The sequence below is a fragment of the Triturus cristatus genome, chromosome 5_2 (assembly GCF_964204655.1).
Source record: "Triturus cristatus chromosome 5_2, aTriCri1.1, whole genome shotgun sequence".
NCBI lineage: Eukaryota > Metazoa > Chordata > Amphibia > Caudata > Salamandridae > Triturus > Triturus cristatus.
Genome location: NC_140588.1, coordinates 1,107,993,226 through 1,108,008,006, shown reverse-complemented (window position 1 = coordinate 1,108,008,006; position 14,781 = coordinate 1,107,993,226). Strand labels below are relative to the sequence as shown.

The 14,781-nt window shown below is 42.0% G+C and overlaps 1 pseudogene; it reads right to left on the bottom strand.

Moving 5' to 3' along the window:
• LOC146829789 (U3 small nucleolar RNA-associated protein 15 homolog pseudogene) overlaps window positions 1-9,805 on the bottom strand; it is a 59,844-nt pseudogene extending 50,039 nt beyond the window's left edge.
• Between the last annotated feature and the right edge of the window lie 4,976 nt (window positions 9,806-14,781).

Below are 14,781 nucleotides of genomic sequence, written 5' to 3'. Positions count from 1 at the left end.
GTATGTGTTTCTATAAGTGATTGTTTAAAAGACTAAGTATGTGTAAGTTTCCGTAGAAGTAAGTGTGGTGGTGTGTGTATAACTGTATATGCAAGTAAATGTATGTTTGATTCTTTATTAGCATGAGTGACTATGTGTGTGAGTAACTCTATGGATGAGTGGCATTGTGTAACAGGATGTATAGGTGTATATGATGAGTGTGTACATGTATGAGTGACTGTATAGGACTGTTGGTGAATGAGTGGATGTGTATGTGGATCTTAGAATTACTGAAGAGGTTGTTGTAACTGGTATTGGTATGTCCATTGTTTTGAAAATTTTAGTCTCTATTTGTGAATGTGTGTATCAAAGGTTATAATAGGGTGAGAGGAGGTCTGCCACTCTATCACAAGGATGATGTCATCAGTGATGTCATGAGTGATGTTATATGTGACGTCATCAGCAGTGCATTGCGGGCGCGCGAGTTATAGTTAGCTGAACTAACTATAACGGGGAAATTTCAATGGTTTTGTACAAGTGAAAAGTCCAGCTAACTATAACACCCCTGAAACCTATGGTTTTTTCAGTGAATTTTTGAGGTTTTTTAAATGCTTATTCCTAACTATAACGTGCCTGAAACCTATGGTTTTTTCTGTGAATTTCAAAGGTCTTTTAAATGCTAATTTCTAACTATGCCTACAGAGATAGGACATGTGAAGAAAGAAGAAAAAATGCACAGAAAGAAACAAAAGAAGTGCAGAAAGAAGCAACAGAAGTCCTCAAATACGAAGATAAGTGCAGGAAGAAGGATAACGTGCAGAAAGAACAAAAAGAAGAGCAGAAAGAAGCCTTGTTGCAAAATCATCCTGTACCCTCAACTTTTCAGACGGATACTGGTGGTAACTGAGTCTGACTAACCAGTCCTAGAGCCAGTGCTATGTTAAAAGACACTTAGAATACAGTGAAAACACCTACATACACTAGGGAACATTATGCGTTGGGGTCCCCCTGTGATTAGCATGACCTCCTCTGTAAGCCCCTAGTATATAATAGGGCATGGGGATTAAAACTACCTCTTAAAACAGGCCACAGGGCGTTTTTGCACACGTTAACTCAGGCCCGTCCCCTCCCTTTACCAATGTGTAAACACACCCTGTGTCCGTTTTTAGTTGGGAGATTAAGTTCATTTGAATCCTGAGGGTCCCTAGGGTCCAACTAGCCCACTAGGTACCTCCAGTAAGTGCCACAGAGCTGCGTTGCAGAGAGGTGTAAAAAGGGGCTTGGCCTCAGAACACCTGTCTGCAGCGCAGCTCCCTGGCGCATACTGGAGATGCCTGTTGGGGGCGCGTTTGCAGAGTGCTGCACAGAGGGGGCATGGCCTCTGGCACGATGCCAGTCTTTTATTTATTTTAATTTTTTAAGAAGGGGGGCTGTGTGGTTCCCCTTCTTATTCTAATTTATTGGCCCTGATGACCTCATCCCCCAGGGCCTGTCTCCTAATTATATTTTTTTGACCCCAATCCCCAGGGCCGGCCACTGTTTTTTATTATTTTAAAAAAAAATATATTTATAGACACACCTAGGACATGCTGGACAAACCGTACGTACCTATCACCATGACGATTTGCGTGATATTCATTAAAAGGCCACTATGCATGCAATGAATCCACGTGGAATGTATTTACACCACTAGTGAAGCTCTGACATGTCTGATGCCCTACCGTGCCTAATCCCGGTAGACACCCTTGTCGTTTATTTATACAAACATGGGTAGCTATTGACGGGCACATTGAATACACATGCACACCAAGCCATTCAAAGGGGATTTGACAAAAATTCGACCAAAAGTATGCAAGAAACCCCCCTTACGGTTAATAAAACACACATCCACTGCCGGATGTGAAATACTTTTTATTTTACTCTCTGGAAAGGGGACGAAGATCACTTGAGAGTCATAGCGCGCTCCTGACAGAGCCCAATGCTGTGTTACACCCACCATTGCATGCCGAGTGCCACACACCTCTGTGTTGTATTCCACTAGCTAGAGCATATGCTATGACACTCTCTAGCCCATGTGCACTGTAACACCACCCCGTGAATATGTCATGCCACACTTGTCTTCGCACGGGTTATATTGCCCCATCTAACGTGCCTTCCTCGATGCCTATGTTATAACGCACAGTGTTATGCCATACATATTACAATCTGGGATCCATATTTTTGTCACAGTGCATATGCAACGTTACACTCCCCAGCACATATTTTATATTACAACTTTAGAGACTAGTTAGGTTACACAACACTGCCCTGTGCATATTACACTCTAAGGCGCAAATCACATAGCACGCGCTAGTGCCTGTGCTATCTCGCACTCTCCAATGAATCTGTCATTGCGCACAATGTATTGCATATTATATTTCACGCCCGGTTCATCTTATATCACACTTTTTGGTGCATAGTTTATACCATACACTATATCTAGTTTTCATTTTCAATCGTGCTCTCAGGACTATGTTCTATATAACACTGTGTTCACCTACCCTTTTCACGGGCATTACATTTTGCGATAGGGGGTGGAGGGTCAGGGGGTGTTTCTACCAAGTGAGCCCGGAGTCACAGTCACAGACGTCCTCTTCTTCCTGAATAAAAGTGAGATTATGCTGCATACTTGTTCATATTTTAAGTAGTTCGCACAGACACAATGTTTTAAAACTAATAAAGTTCCTAATACCCGCCTTCTCTGAACAGTTAGCTTGCTGCCCCATCCCCCTCCTCCCTATCCTCTGTTGTGTGAATCCATGGACTAGCCTCCTCCCTCCTGCCATGCATGGTCTGATGTGCTGCCGCTGCCCTCAATTTAGTATGATGTACCAGTCCACTCCTCCTGCCCTCCATTGCCCAATTCTTTGCCCCATCATTGATCTCCTGCTTAAACTCTGTGCTTTGCTTGCTGCCCCTATTCTCCTTCCCCCTGCCCTCCGATGTCTTTGTGCATGCCCCTGCTCCATCCTTTTTGCCCACCATATCCCATGGACCTGCCACTCCTATCTACTCTGAGTGTTCTGTTGAGCTGCCACTCCCCTCCCACCTGCCTAGCATTGTCAGATGACTGTAACCTGTCCCTGCCACCTCCACCCTGCCTGTCCACATGCCATGCCCCTATCCTCTTCCTCTTGTCCTACATGGTCCATTGTACTGCCACACCCTTCTGCCCTCCCAGGTCTGTTGTGCTGCAACTGCTCCTCCTGCCTGCCCCGTGTGGTCTGTTGTGAGGCCCCTTCCCCTGAACTTTCTTGTCTGTGCACAGGTCCTGACCCTCCCTTCTATCCTCCATCGTCCTTTGTGCATGCCCCTGAACCCTCCTTCTTGCCCATCATAGCCATTGTGCTGCCACTAACCCTAACTAAAAAGAGGAGATTGTAGACAGGAGACAGATCAAATAAAGCCCATTTGAGCTTAAAAACATTGGACGTTTCCTGGCTGAATCGGGTCTGTTGGCATGTATGGTTGTACTACCATTGCCTCTTCCTTCTGCCCACAATGGGCTATTACATTGCCACAGCCTCTCTTGCAAGCCCTGTATTGTTGGTTTGTTGCCCCTGCCCCCCTTTCCACTGCCCTCCATAGTCTGTTGTGCTTCCACGGCCCTTCCTGCCTGCTCAGTGTGGTTAAATTGTTGCCTTTGCACCCTCCTACCTGCCTTCAATTTTCAGAGTCCGTGCCCCTGGCCTCTGCCTCTCAACAGTATCCTAATGATGAACTAGATTGCTAACATTCTATATTTATTACAAAAGTGTGGAACGCCTGACATCATCTTGATGTAATCAAAACTGTAATACCTAGAGCATTTCCTTTAGATATTACATATATGAGAGGGTCTTATTGGCATCAAAATTATGGTTAGTGCTCTAAAAGACTTAAATAAGGACATATTTTCTGAGTTTTCAAATAGCGACAAAGCACTTTTAAATTATTTGTTATCTCTATGTTTTTTTATCCAGTTGACAACTTGATTAAATGTTGCACTTAGGGGAGAGGATGTGGTGTTACTTCCAGAACTGCAGACTTTGCAACTGGGGAACCAGGGTGAAGTTTCTGCTTCAGCTCGACATTCTGTGATTCTGGTCAAATCACTTAGTCTCCCCATGTCTACAACCAAAATGAATTTGTTCTTGTGTGATGTAACCAATACTCCAATACCTGACAAGTCTGCACTATATAACACTGCAAAACCACAAAATAATAAGTGTTTTGCACACTTCTGTCATTGGGCTATATTTGGGCTACATCTGGGTGATTATGGGCTACATTTGGGCTCTTTTGTCTCCGGTGGCCATCTTGGGAGATTTATTTGTTATGAAGTTTCCTAATTTCCTCATGTACTGCAGTCTCCTCAGTAGGAAATGCTTTCAGTTTTTTACTTTGATTCCATCATGAAGGTATTCAGATATGTCACACATTTGCCATAAATTCTGAATGTTAGCACTCTAGTTGCTCATTAGATCACTGTAGTAAAGCTACTGCTCACCAGGGAAAACTGCTGCTGGTATTGAAAGTGCATGTTTCAGTCGGCATGTCAGAATTTTTTAATGAAAAAGAAGAGGATTTGAGAAGTCACTCAAAATGTGCCCTAATTTTTCTTTCTGCAGCACTAATCATACTTTTTATGGAAAAATGAACCCCCTTATTTTGTTCCTTTTTAAATTAAATGTTTTAAGAGTTACCAATTTATTCCAAGCAAGATGGCTTCAGTAGCCATACGTTTATCATAAGTAGGACTATTAGCACTCTAGTAGTTCTTTGGAACACTCTGGGAAGCTGCAGTAGAACACAAAGGAATCAACTGACAGTCTCTGCCCTTGTTGGATGTACATGTTTTACTGAGAATGTCAGACTTCATTCTCACATGACTGTGAAAGATAATGTGAATTTACAGAAAATTAGCTCTCAGTTTAGCTTATAGATCACCTTCCAAACCTCTGTGGCAAAAGCATGAGAAAATATTTTTCTCTCAATCGTGATATCCCAGCAGAAGGCTTTTTCACATGGTGAAATCACCTTAGAACATACCACAATTCCTAAAATGAGTATGGTACCATCAACAAATGATTTATAATGTAACTAAAGTCTTAAAACCTTCTATTAACTGCAATGCTTTTTCATGAGGGGCTATCATGTATATTGGTCCCAAGATGGCTGCCAACACTTCTTGGATGAAGTGCTGACAGCCAATCAGATCTCAGGATGAGATGTGTGGTTAGCCTCCGCCCACATATATATATGCTTTTAAATGCTATTTTCTCAGGAAATACTGAACAGATTTACACCAGACCTGCAAAAGGCACTACCTTGACCTTATGGCTACCTCTCTGCCAAATTTCACGTAATTCTGTTCAGCCGTTTGGGCTGTAGCTGTGACTAAAGGTCCTATGGAAAAATGCATGGGGAAAACGCGTTTGGGACCCCCCTGTTTTTCTCGGCCGCTGCTTGACGAATCACCCCGAGACTTTCAGGGTAGGAGCTGAACGGAGCGCTCCATTAGTTTTGAAAATTTCGCGAGGATACGTCAACCGGCGCCAAAGTTATTCCAAATAGAATTTTGAGATTTCCTATGGAAACTCGGTCCTAACTATAACTATCTACTGGCGACGGCCAGTAGATAATATATATAAATATCCACTGCTATTATGAATCATTGAGTGGCATATGGGTTCTTCTCCTTTGGATATCGCTATAACCCTGTTTATATTGTGATTGTGCCTGTAATTACCAGTAGTAACTGTACTAGCCCACAGGACCCACTGTTTCTGTTTATATCCAAGTCTTCAGACCAGCACACTGAGCTCACTGAGATCGGATATCAGTTCCTGCTTGGCACCGTCCAGCAGAATTCATGTTTTTGGATTTGAATTTATATTCTAGCACCTGCTGTTTACCAGTTGATGGATCATCTAGTGACAGAGAGCACACAGATGGAGACTTGAGCACACTGAACAAGGTCTGAATGCAAACAGGTAGAAGTGTTAGCTCTGGGTTGGTTTCTCCCTCACGGAGCAGTAAGTTGTCTCTAAATTTCTCATTCCTTAATTATTTTTTTTGCAGGTTTCTATATAGGGTGATCAATAATTTTACCTGGTTGGCTGCAAAAAGAGCGGGAATGAGCTCACCCCGTCTGCAGTGGGACACACTGGGTGCGATTACAAATCAAAGCTTTTGGAATTACAGAGAGGGAAAAAGTCTGGAAAATACTGGGCTCTGCAGACTTTGATGCGGTGAGTACCACAATCTGCCTGCTAGTCCTCATTTTAGGGGACATACATGTAATAAGTGCTACTTATTGCACCCAATAAATAGTGTACCACATGGCATTGTTAGTTCTTAGGTGTGATAAATATAATAACAAAGAGCCGCTCACAATGATAGCCTTAGATGGAAACTGAAATCTTTTTGGATTCCATGTTGACAAACTGAATCTGATAGGTAGCAATATGAAGTTGAATAGACCCCATCAGATCCTACACCAGGATCATGTAAAGGCAGGAATCATGAGACCCGAGAGCTTCCAAAACGGCCACTCTTTAGTCTCAGGCTGATTGGAACAATATTCTGCAGATTGACTGAATCCTCCTCTCCAGCAGTGGAAAGAAAGACCTGTGAATGAGTTTGCTCCTGTAAACTGAGATCTCCTGGAGGAGAGTTCCTCTCATTGAAAAGAGTGAAGGTACTGAAGGCGATGCAGCCGCAATTCTCTTGGCAAGAAGTAGGAGATTGAGGAGTGGCAGCCAGTCTTTCCAAATAACTTAAACGTTGGATTGTGTGAAGATGATTCAAAGGTTCTGAGAAATCCTCTGTGAGCAAAGAGTCAAAGGCAGAGACCTCTACTCAAGAGGCTGCAAACCTCCAGAATCCCTGTTGGTTGCCTGACATCAACAGAGAAGAATTACAAGATGTGTGAGCTCCCTTTTTAAAGAATCTCTCTCAGCAAGAGACAGACGCCCTTCACCAAACGGAAGAGCTTGAGAAGTGTTTTCAAGATCTTGGAATTGGCAACATTCTTTGTCAAGTATCGCATTTCAATTTTATTTCATAAAACATACAGAATTATTTATGGATGACAGTGAACAATGTAGATAATTTGTTCCAAGTGCCTCTCACTGATGCCAATGGACAACACCTACCTGAAAAATATTTTTGTCTTAATCATGTAAAATATTTTGCTAAAAATGGTCCCCACAATCCTCTGCCCCATTTTAAACTGCTACACAGGTTAGGGGAGTTATTTGTGAAGCATAAATATTATGGTATTTCCTCTCTGTCCTCAATTTTTTTTAAAAAACCTGCTCTTCCGCTTAACACTCCCACTGACCTCTGTACATTCCTGAAGTGTATCCTCCTTGGGAAAGTTGTGCAGGAATTCAAGTAGACAAGGAATCTTCACTCTTTGATAGGAGTTTATTCCAGCCAACAGGATATACACGTATACAGATGTAGAGTGCTCAAGGTGGCTGCTCCAACTGCTAGAGAAGCAATTCCATCCTCTAACCCAAACATTCCAAACATGTAATACATGGAATACTTAGACAAGTACAAAGTAACGTTCTAACATTTATATGTAAAAGAAGTGCACTAAGAATGAATGCATAGACACCACATATCTCCCTCCTTTTTACAAAAAGAGAAAATTACACATTTGACAAAAATTGTGAACAAAGATCCTTATTTAACATACCTACTGGGAATTCTCCTAAATCTTGAACTCCTTCTGACCTCAGGAGAACTTTCACCAATATTTACAACTGGATTGTAAACAGGATTGGATCTGGCCAAACGACCAAAATTCCACCATTGACCATTCTCTAATTTTGCAGAATTACCTCTAATAATGACTACACGTGCAGGATCCCTAAACTTTGATTTCCCTTTTTGCAGTAACAACGGATCCTTGACACGAACAAGATCACCAACAACAAATTTGACTTCTTTCTTGGAGACAGGCACGAAAAGTTTATCACATCTCCTATCACTTGCTTCATCACTGCGATTTTTGGCAATGAGTGAATTCTCTGCAACATCACATTTATTATCCAAGCAATTCAACTTCCAAAATGGATTGAGCGTAGATACCACTTTCCTCCCTCTCATCTATTCAAAAGAAACACAACCAGATTCAAAGTGAGGAGTAGTCCTATATGCCCACACTACATCTCTAACAGCAGACTCACAGTCTACTCTAGCTTTGATGGCACTCTGAATGCATTCAACTAGCACCCTATTGAATCGTTCAACTTTGCCATTTGCTTGAGGAAAGTATAAAGGAGTGCGCAAATGTTTGATGCCCATCTTTCTCAGAAATTCTTGCATGAGTTGTGAAGTAAACTGAACCCCATTATCTGTAAGTAATTCCTCCGGTGTGCCCTCTCTGCTGAACACATCCTGAAGAAATTTAATGACAGATTTTGTGTTTGGTTCAGAAACACCTCTGACCTCTACCCACCTGGATAAATGATCAATTAAGACTATGAAATATCTCATACAATTGGGTAGTACATGAAATGGTCCAAGAAAATCTACTGCAACCTTTTGCCACACTCTATTGGGAGAAATTGAAGGTTTGGGAGATGGAGAACTTGTGACCAAATGTTTGTCACTGTACAAACACTGTGTACAATTAACAACAAGTGCTTCCACATCTCGATCAACCGATGGCCACCAAAAATCATTGCGAACTCTGCGTTTGGTGGCAGTCATACCCAAATGACCTGAATGTGCCGTTTCTAGGATTCTTTGTCGAAGGCAATTTGGGGGAATCAATTTACCTTCTCTGACTAAGTGATCACCTTCCAGAGATAACTCATTTGCAACCTTACAAAATGGTTGTAACTCAGGTTCAACAGATCTTTCCTTAGGCCAACCTTTCACTACAAATTCCATAACGTGTTTGAGTACTGCATCACTTTCTAATGCTTTATGCCCCTCTACCATGTCAGAACAGATTACAGTGTCATCAATGCTGGCAATTATACATTCTTCAATGTCATCTTCTGAAACATCAGACTTGTCCACCTGCACAGGATGTCTGGATAAAAAAGTCAGCTTTAATATTTTTTCCTCCAGCGATGTATTGTACTACAAAATTGAATTCCAACAGCTTTGTGGATAGCCTGGCTAACCTAGCAGTTGCTTTTTTGATTTTGTTGCCAGAAAGGATGTCTACTAAAGGCTTGTGATCGGTTCTCAAACAGAATTTTCTTCCCCACAAATATGGTTTGAATTTCTCAATTCCCCATACACAAGCAAGTAATTCTTTTTCGATAACTGAATATCTCAGTTCAACATCTTTCATGCGTCTGGATGCAAAACCAATTGTAAGCTCATTGTTGCCAGACATTTGCGATAATACAGCACCCATGCCATAAGAACTGGCATCCACAGTAACAAAAGTATCCCGGCCTTCCACGTATGCTTGAAGAGCAAGTGCAGAAAGAATGCTCTCTTTAATGCGCTGAAAATGATCTTGACAGGTGGCTGTCCATATAAAATCCGAGTTTTTCCTTAAAAGACTTCTGAAACATTCAGTGAGACTTGCGAAGTTCTTTATAAACTTGGAATAAAATTCGCAAAGTCCAATGAATGATCGAAGTTGATCTTTGTCAATAGGGTGAGGTGCATTGACAATACCATCCACAATGCTGGGTTTAGGTTTAACACCATCCTTGGATTGAACGTGTCCTAAGTATTCAATTTCATTTACTAGAAAGATGCATTTATCTTCTCTGACAGTAACATGATTGTTTTGCAATAAGGTAAGTACTTTTTCAAGTACCATGTTGTGTTCTTCTTTTGAAACAGTGTGCACCAAAATGTCATCTTGAAACACAACTACATTGGGAATATCTTTGAATAGGTTACTCATGACTTTCTGAAATACAGAAGCAGCTGACGCCAAGCCAATTGGCATCCTACAAAACTGGAAAGTACCATCTGGTGTAACGAAGGCCGTGAGGTGCCTTGATGACACATCCAGTTCCACCTGATGATACGCAGCTCGTAAATCTAGTTTGGAAAACCATTTGGATTGGCCGACAACGGTGATTAGATCCTCAATGCGGGGTAAAGGATAGTTCTCTACACAAATCGCATTGTTAATAGTGCGCAAGTCAATGCATAGACGAAGTTCGCCATTTTTTTTCTTGGCCAAAACAATCGGAGAAAGCCATAGGGTGGCATCTACTTTCTCTATAATGCCATCCTTTTGCATACTGTTCAACATAGCCGACAGTTCACCTCTAACACTGTGAGGAACATTGCGTAGTTTATGCTTGACTGGTTGCGCACCTTCCTTAACCTTGATGGTGTGCATAGACACCACAATACCCCACCCTTCTGATGCCCTGGTCTCTGCTCTCTGACCTTCATTGGAGTAGAAAGCAATCAGAATACTGACTGGCTCTCAGAGAGCCCTACCTGAGCAACCCGGGGTTCCCTTATGATGAGGATGCATCCCTTGGAAACATGTTTTGTTTCTCAATGCTGTTACGTCATAGCAGTCAATAACCAGATTTAGAATCTTGTATTCATTGAGAGGGCCATGTGTAACATAAACTTATAGATGAGTGACAATGAGTTATGGGATTGTTTTTCGCTGAAGGGACTGAGTGACATCAAATAAAGTAAAGTTCAAGTTATCTATGATGTCAATGAGACCCAAGAGCTGAAAATCATCCCATTATTAACCTTTCACCAGTGAATGCTTATCTTATCTATGGTCACCTTGTTCCCATGCCTTCAAATGTGTATGTATGGGGACTCATACATTTGATGGCTTCTCCTTCCTGACCCAAATCTTTGCTGTCCCTCCCTTCCACCCAAAAGCTGTGCCCTCTGCCCTCCATCAGACCAGTGAACCAGATTCTTCTCAGATCAGCTTGTAACTACTTTATGGCAGTAAATAACCATATTTGGAGTCTAGTGTTCCTGCTAGTATGTCTCAGTGAGGACGATACATAACGTGTTAATATAACACGTGGAACAGAAATATTTATGATCCAAGAATGGGCCTGAAGAACACCCTATGATTCTACAGCTAAGACAGTCTAAAGTAATATAGTTAACGTATACCATAAACTGTTCCGGAAGATCAAGGTGACGTTTTATGCCAATATGATCACTACTAGCAGCAACCCTACCAAAACCATTTTAAGAAAGAAATGCTAAAATCTCCATCAGCTGTCGTTAGCACCATATCCACCAACTGATAATGCGAGACATTGGCTAAATTCTCTATCAGTAAGGTGGAACACATTTTCACCACATTCTGTCCGGAGAAGGCTCTCTCCGGCATTTGGGAAAGTCCCATCCAGGATGCTACGACCTACTCCCTTCACGTCCTTCTGTCCATGTCCTCCAAAGACATGGAGTCCCTGTCGGTTATGGTAAAGTCAGGTTCGCCTGATGATCCTTTGAAACGTAACCTCTTTAGAAAATTCCATCTTTGCCTCCTACCGGAGGGCTGGGAGATGATCAATAGGTCACTGCTATTGGCAGTGGTCCCAAGTCTTGGAAACATTCTAAACTTGTTACAAAACTGATGCTATATGCATCTCAGCCGGAAAGATTTCGACCCATTTCTCTGCTCCCTTATTTTGCCTATGTCAACACTATCCATATTACTCATATATATATCACATTTATTGCTTGATTAATTAAAATCATTGCAATCAAAACATCTTACAACTCCAAGAAAAACACATTTACATTGCAAACAAGACATCACATAAAAATAAAAAGAGCAGTCCGATAAATACAATTTAAAAACGTATCAATAACCACCCTACATCTTAAAGTACAGAATATTATTGCAAATTTTACATTTTGCATACTTTTTCCGTGTATGTAACAGGAAAATATTCTAACAAATAACCATTAATTTTCACTATGAAACATGGATGAGAGAGCCAAATCTATGTGGATATGGTGCCTTCTTTTTATCTCCCCATCACGCAACGCAGCCCAGGAGCATTGGGTGCAGCCTGAGTTGTTTGACAGGTTTGCAAATCTGGGCCTTAGTGTAGTCAAAACACAATAAATAGCTCAGCTAATAGGCTTCAATGTGCTATTTCAATTGAAAAAAACACAGGCGCGTATATGCTGTTTTCACACCGTGACATAATATGCCAAGCCTCTTGCCAACGCAGCCCTTAGATGAGGCTTATAGACTGTCCTATACTTCAATGGAGCTGTGTGAACTGTATGTAATGTCTGCTTTTGTTTATATTGTTACCTATTTGATCAGCCCCCAAATAAAGTCTCTGTGGCCATGCTGAAGATCAAACTTGCAAACAGATTTCACTGGCAAGTATCACTGCGCTAAATGAAGGGGTGACAGCCATGCATAGAGGCCTGTTAAAAGGATAGCGGACTTTGTAACCAAACAGAAGCCAAGCCGTCTAGTCTTCTTGCAGACATGTAGCACTGCAGGCTGCTGATGTGAAAGCAAAGTGCATTTGCTGCTGGAGAGCTTGCCTTGTGGACTATGTGAGTAGTATTTTGAAGCTGTTATTCAAGGCCAGAATGCTCCTATTTTGTTTCTGTTACTCTACCTTGGTGTAAGAATTTGCCTCTTTCACAGAAAGTTTTTTTTACGTATGTTGCTGGGTTTTTAAATGCGCAATGAGATAGTACCGTCCAGGCTCCCGTGGATGTGCACTGACTTCTAAAACAGGGTAACTCTTAACCCAATAAGGCTTAAAAACGTAAGGGCCATCTGTGGACTACAGCAGACTTACCTATGCAGCCTTTACAATTACCAATTTTGACAGGGAAAATCCCTACTTTTATATATTAAAGAAGTCACCTTCAAATAGCCCTCAAGGTCGTTTGCTGAGGATTTAAAAGCGGTATATATAAGAATGTATTGTTGGGCCACAAAAGCTGTTTTCACTTTTAATGGTGGTCACTTTCCTTTGAGAAAAAATGATTGAGGCCTTTTTACAGGAAGATCGATGTGTGAGATATGCGTCAGATATCAGCACAGGAAAGACAGATGTACAAGGTTTAGGAACACGAGGAGCTTGAAAGGGACTAAGGTGAGGTCTGCCTATTCATGTTTAAGTGCAAAGGGAGTCTTGGGGGTACCAGCTCCATCAGAGGGGGAGATGTTCCCCAAACCAGAGAGGTATAACTAATGGGGAAGGGATATGCTAATTTCGCTAATAATACCCATGGCTGGCACACAGTCTTCCTTCAGAGGCAGAAGCATTCTGACAAGCAGGATTTGAGTTAGAATAGTGCGCTGTGGGCTTAAGATAAACAACATGGGCTGTAGAGTTGGGAAGGATTGTCCCTTATAATATTGGTCAGGCAATGTCCAGAAGTCATCCTTACGTGTAGGCTAGTGAAATGCACAAAGCTGGCATCTCACCAACAGACTATTAGAAAACTCTCTGTCCTTCGGAGGAACAGAAGCAGAATGGACCTTTGTTTGAGACCTATGTGGAGAGCCTGAAGGGCGGGACTTGCTCCTGCTCATGGAAGTAGACTTCAAGTATCACTTAAGTTGTCCTTGATGGCTACAGATACACAGCAAACTGAAGGAGGCCTCTCTTCTGAATTGCTCATCTCACCTGTGGAAACTAGAACTGGACTCTGCTGGAGCCCTGACCCCTACGTCTAAGGCCCTGAGAGTCTTAAAAGTGATCCAGAGGAGCTGCTCCAAAAACTCTGAAACCTTGAGAAATGTTTTTGCCACCATTTGGAGTTTTTGAGAACTCTGCAATCTATGTGGAGTGCAGAGTGGGAAAAACACTGCAAACTCGACAATCTGTGAGCAATTTTACACCAAGGCCTACTTTGCAGCAAAGGTGGCTGAAGCACCTTTGCTGGATACAGCTTTGGTCGCCTCTCTAGATGATTTGGGGATCCATAAAAAAGATTTCATGCAGCAAACCACATTCCTGTGCTGCCATGCATCCGAGAAAGGGCAGTAATGTGCACTATTTACCACTTAATGGTGTATTCCTGTCCTAGTGCTGACGTGCGAGGATACCTGAACCCTCCTGCACAAATACATCCTGAGAGGCATTTTCCTTTTTCTTCTTATGCTGCAGAACGCAGAACTCATTGAAAGAGGAAAAACAAGGAGAAATAAAGATATTTCTCCTCATTACACCTCACCTGGGGTGGCATAGTATTGTAACTCATTAATGGGTCTGCCACTAAAGGTACATCTAGGAATGCACCAAAATCCCTAGGTTAATGCGTTGGAACACCCATCCTCCCCCCATAGATTGACTCTCTCTGCCGTAGAGTAACACAATGCAGGGATTTGAGCTGCCTTGTGTTACTTTAGATGTATCGAGCCATGCAGGGCCACACAAGGTGGGTGTGCATGGTTTGATAAAGTCACATAGGTTTTGTGTTGCACTGCCCTCCCTCCCCCTTGCATGGCACAAGGCCAACACGAAACCTTGATAAATCGGGCCCCAGCATCTGATTTAGAGTTTGTCAGACGTATTACTCTGTAACAAATCCAGTGCGTCTTATCGCAAATGATAAAGTCTACTATATATTCACCACATCTGCGATGGTATATTTATCCTCCAAACTCTAAATCAGTCTAAAAAGAGGAGAAATGAAGAGTGGAAGAACCGAAAAAGTATCTGCCTGAGAGGAGGATTTAATCAGACTTAAAATTGTAATTTCTCCTGCTCTGTGATTTTTTGACAAAGCCAACAGTTTCAGCGAGACATCCTCCAGTGACGTCATCCAGTGGCTATCTGGCTTCGAGAGGGTTTTGACAGCTAT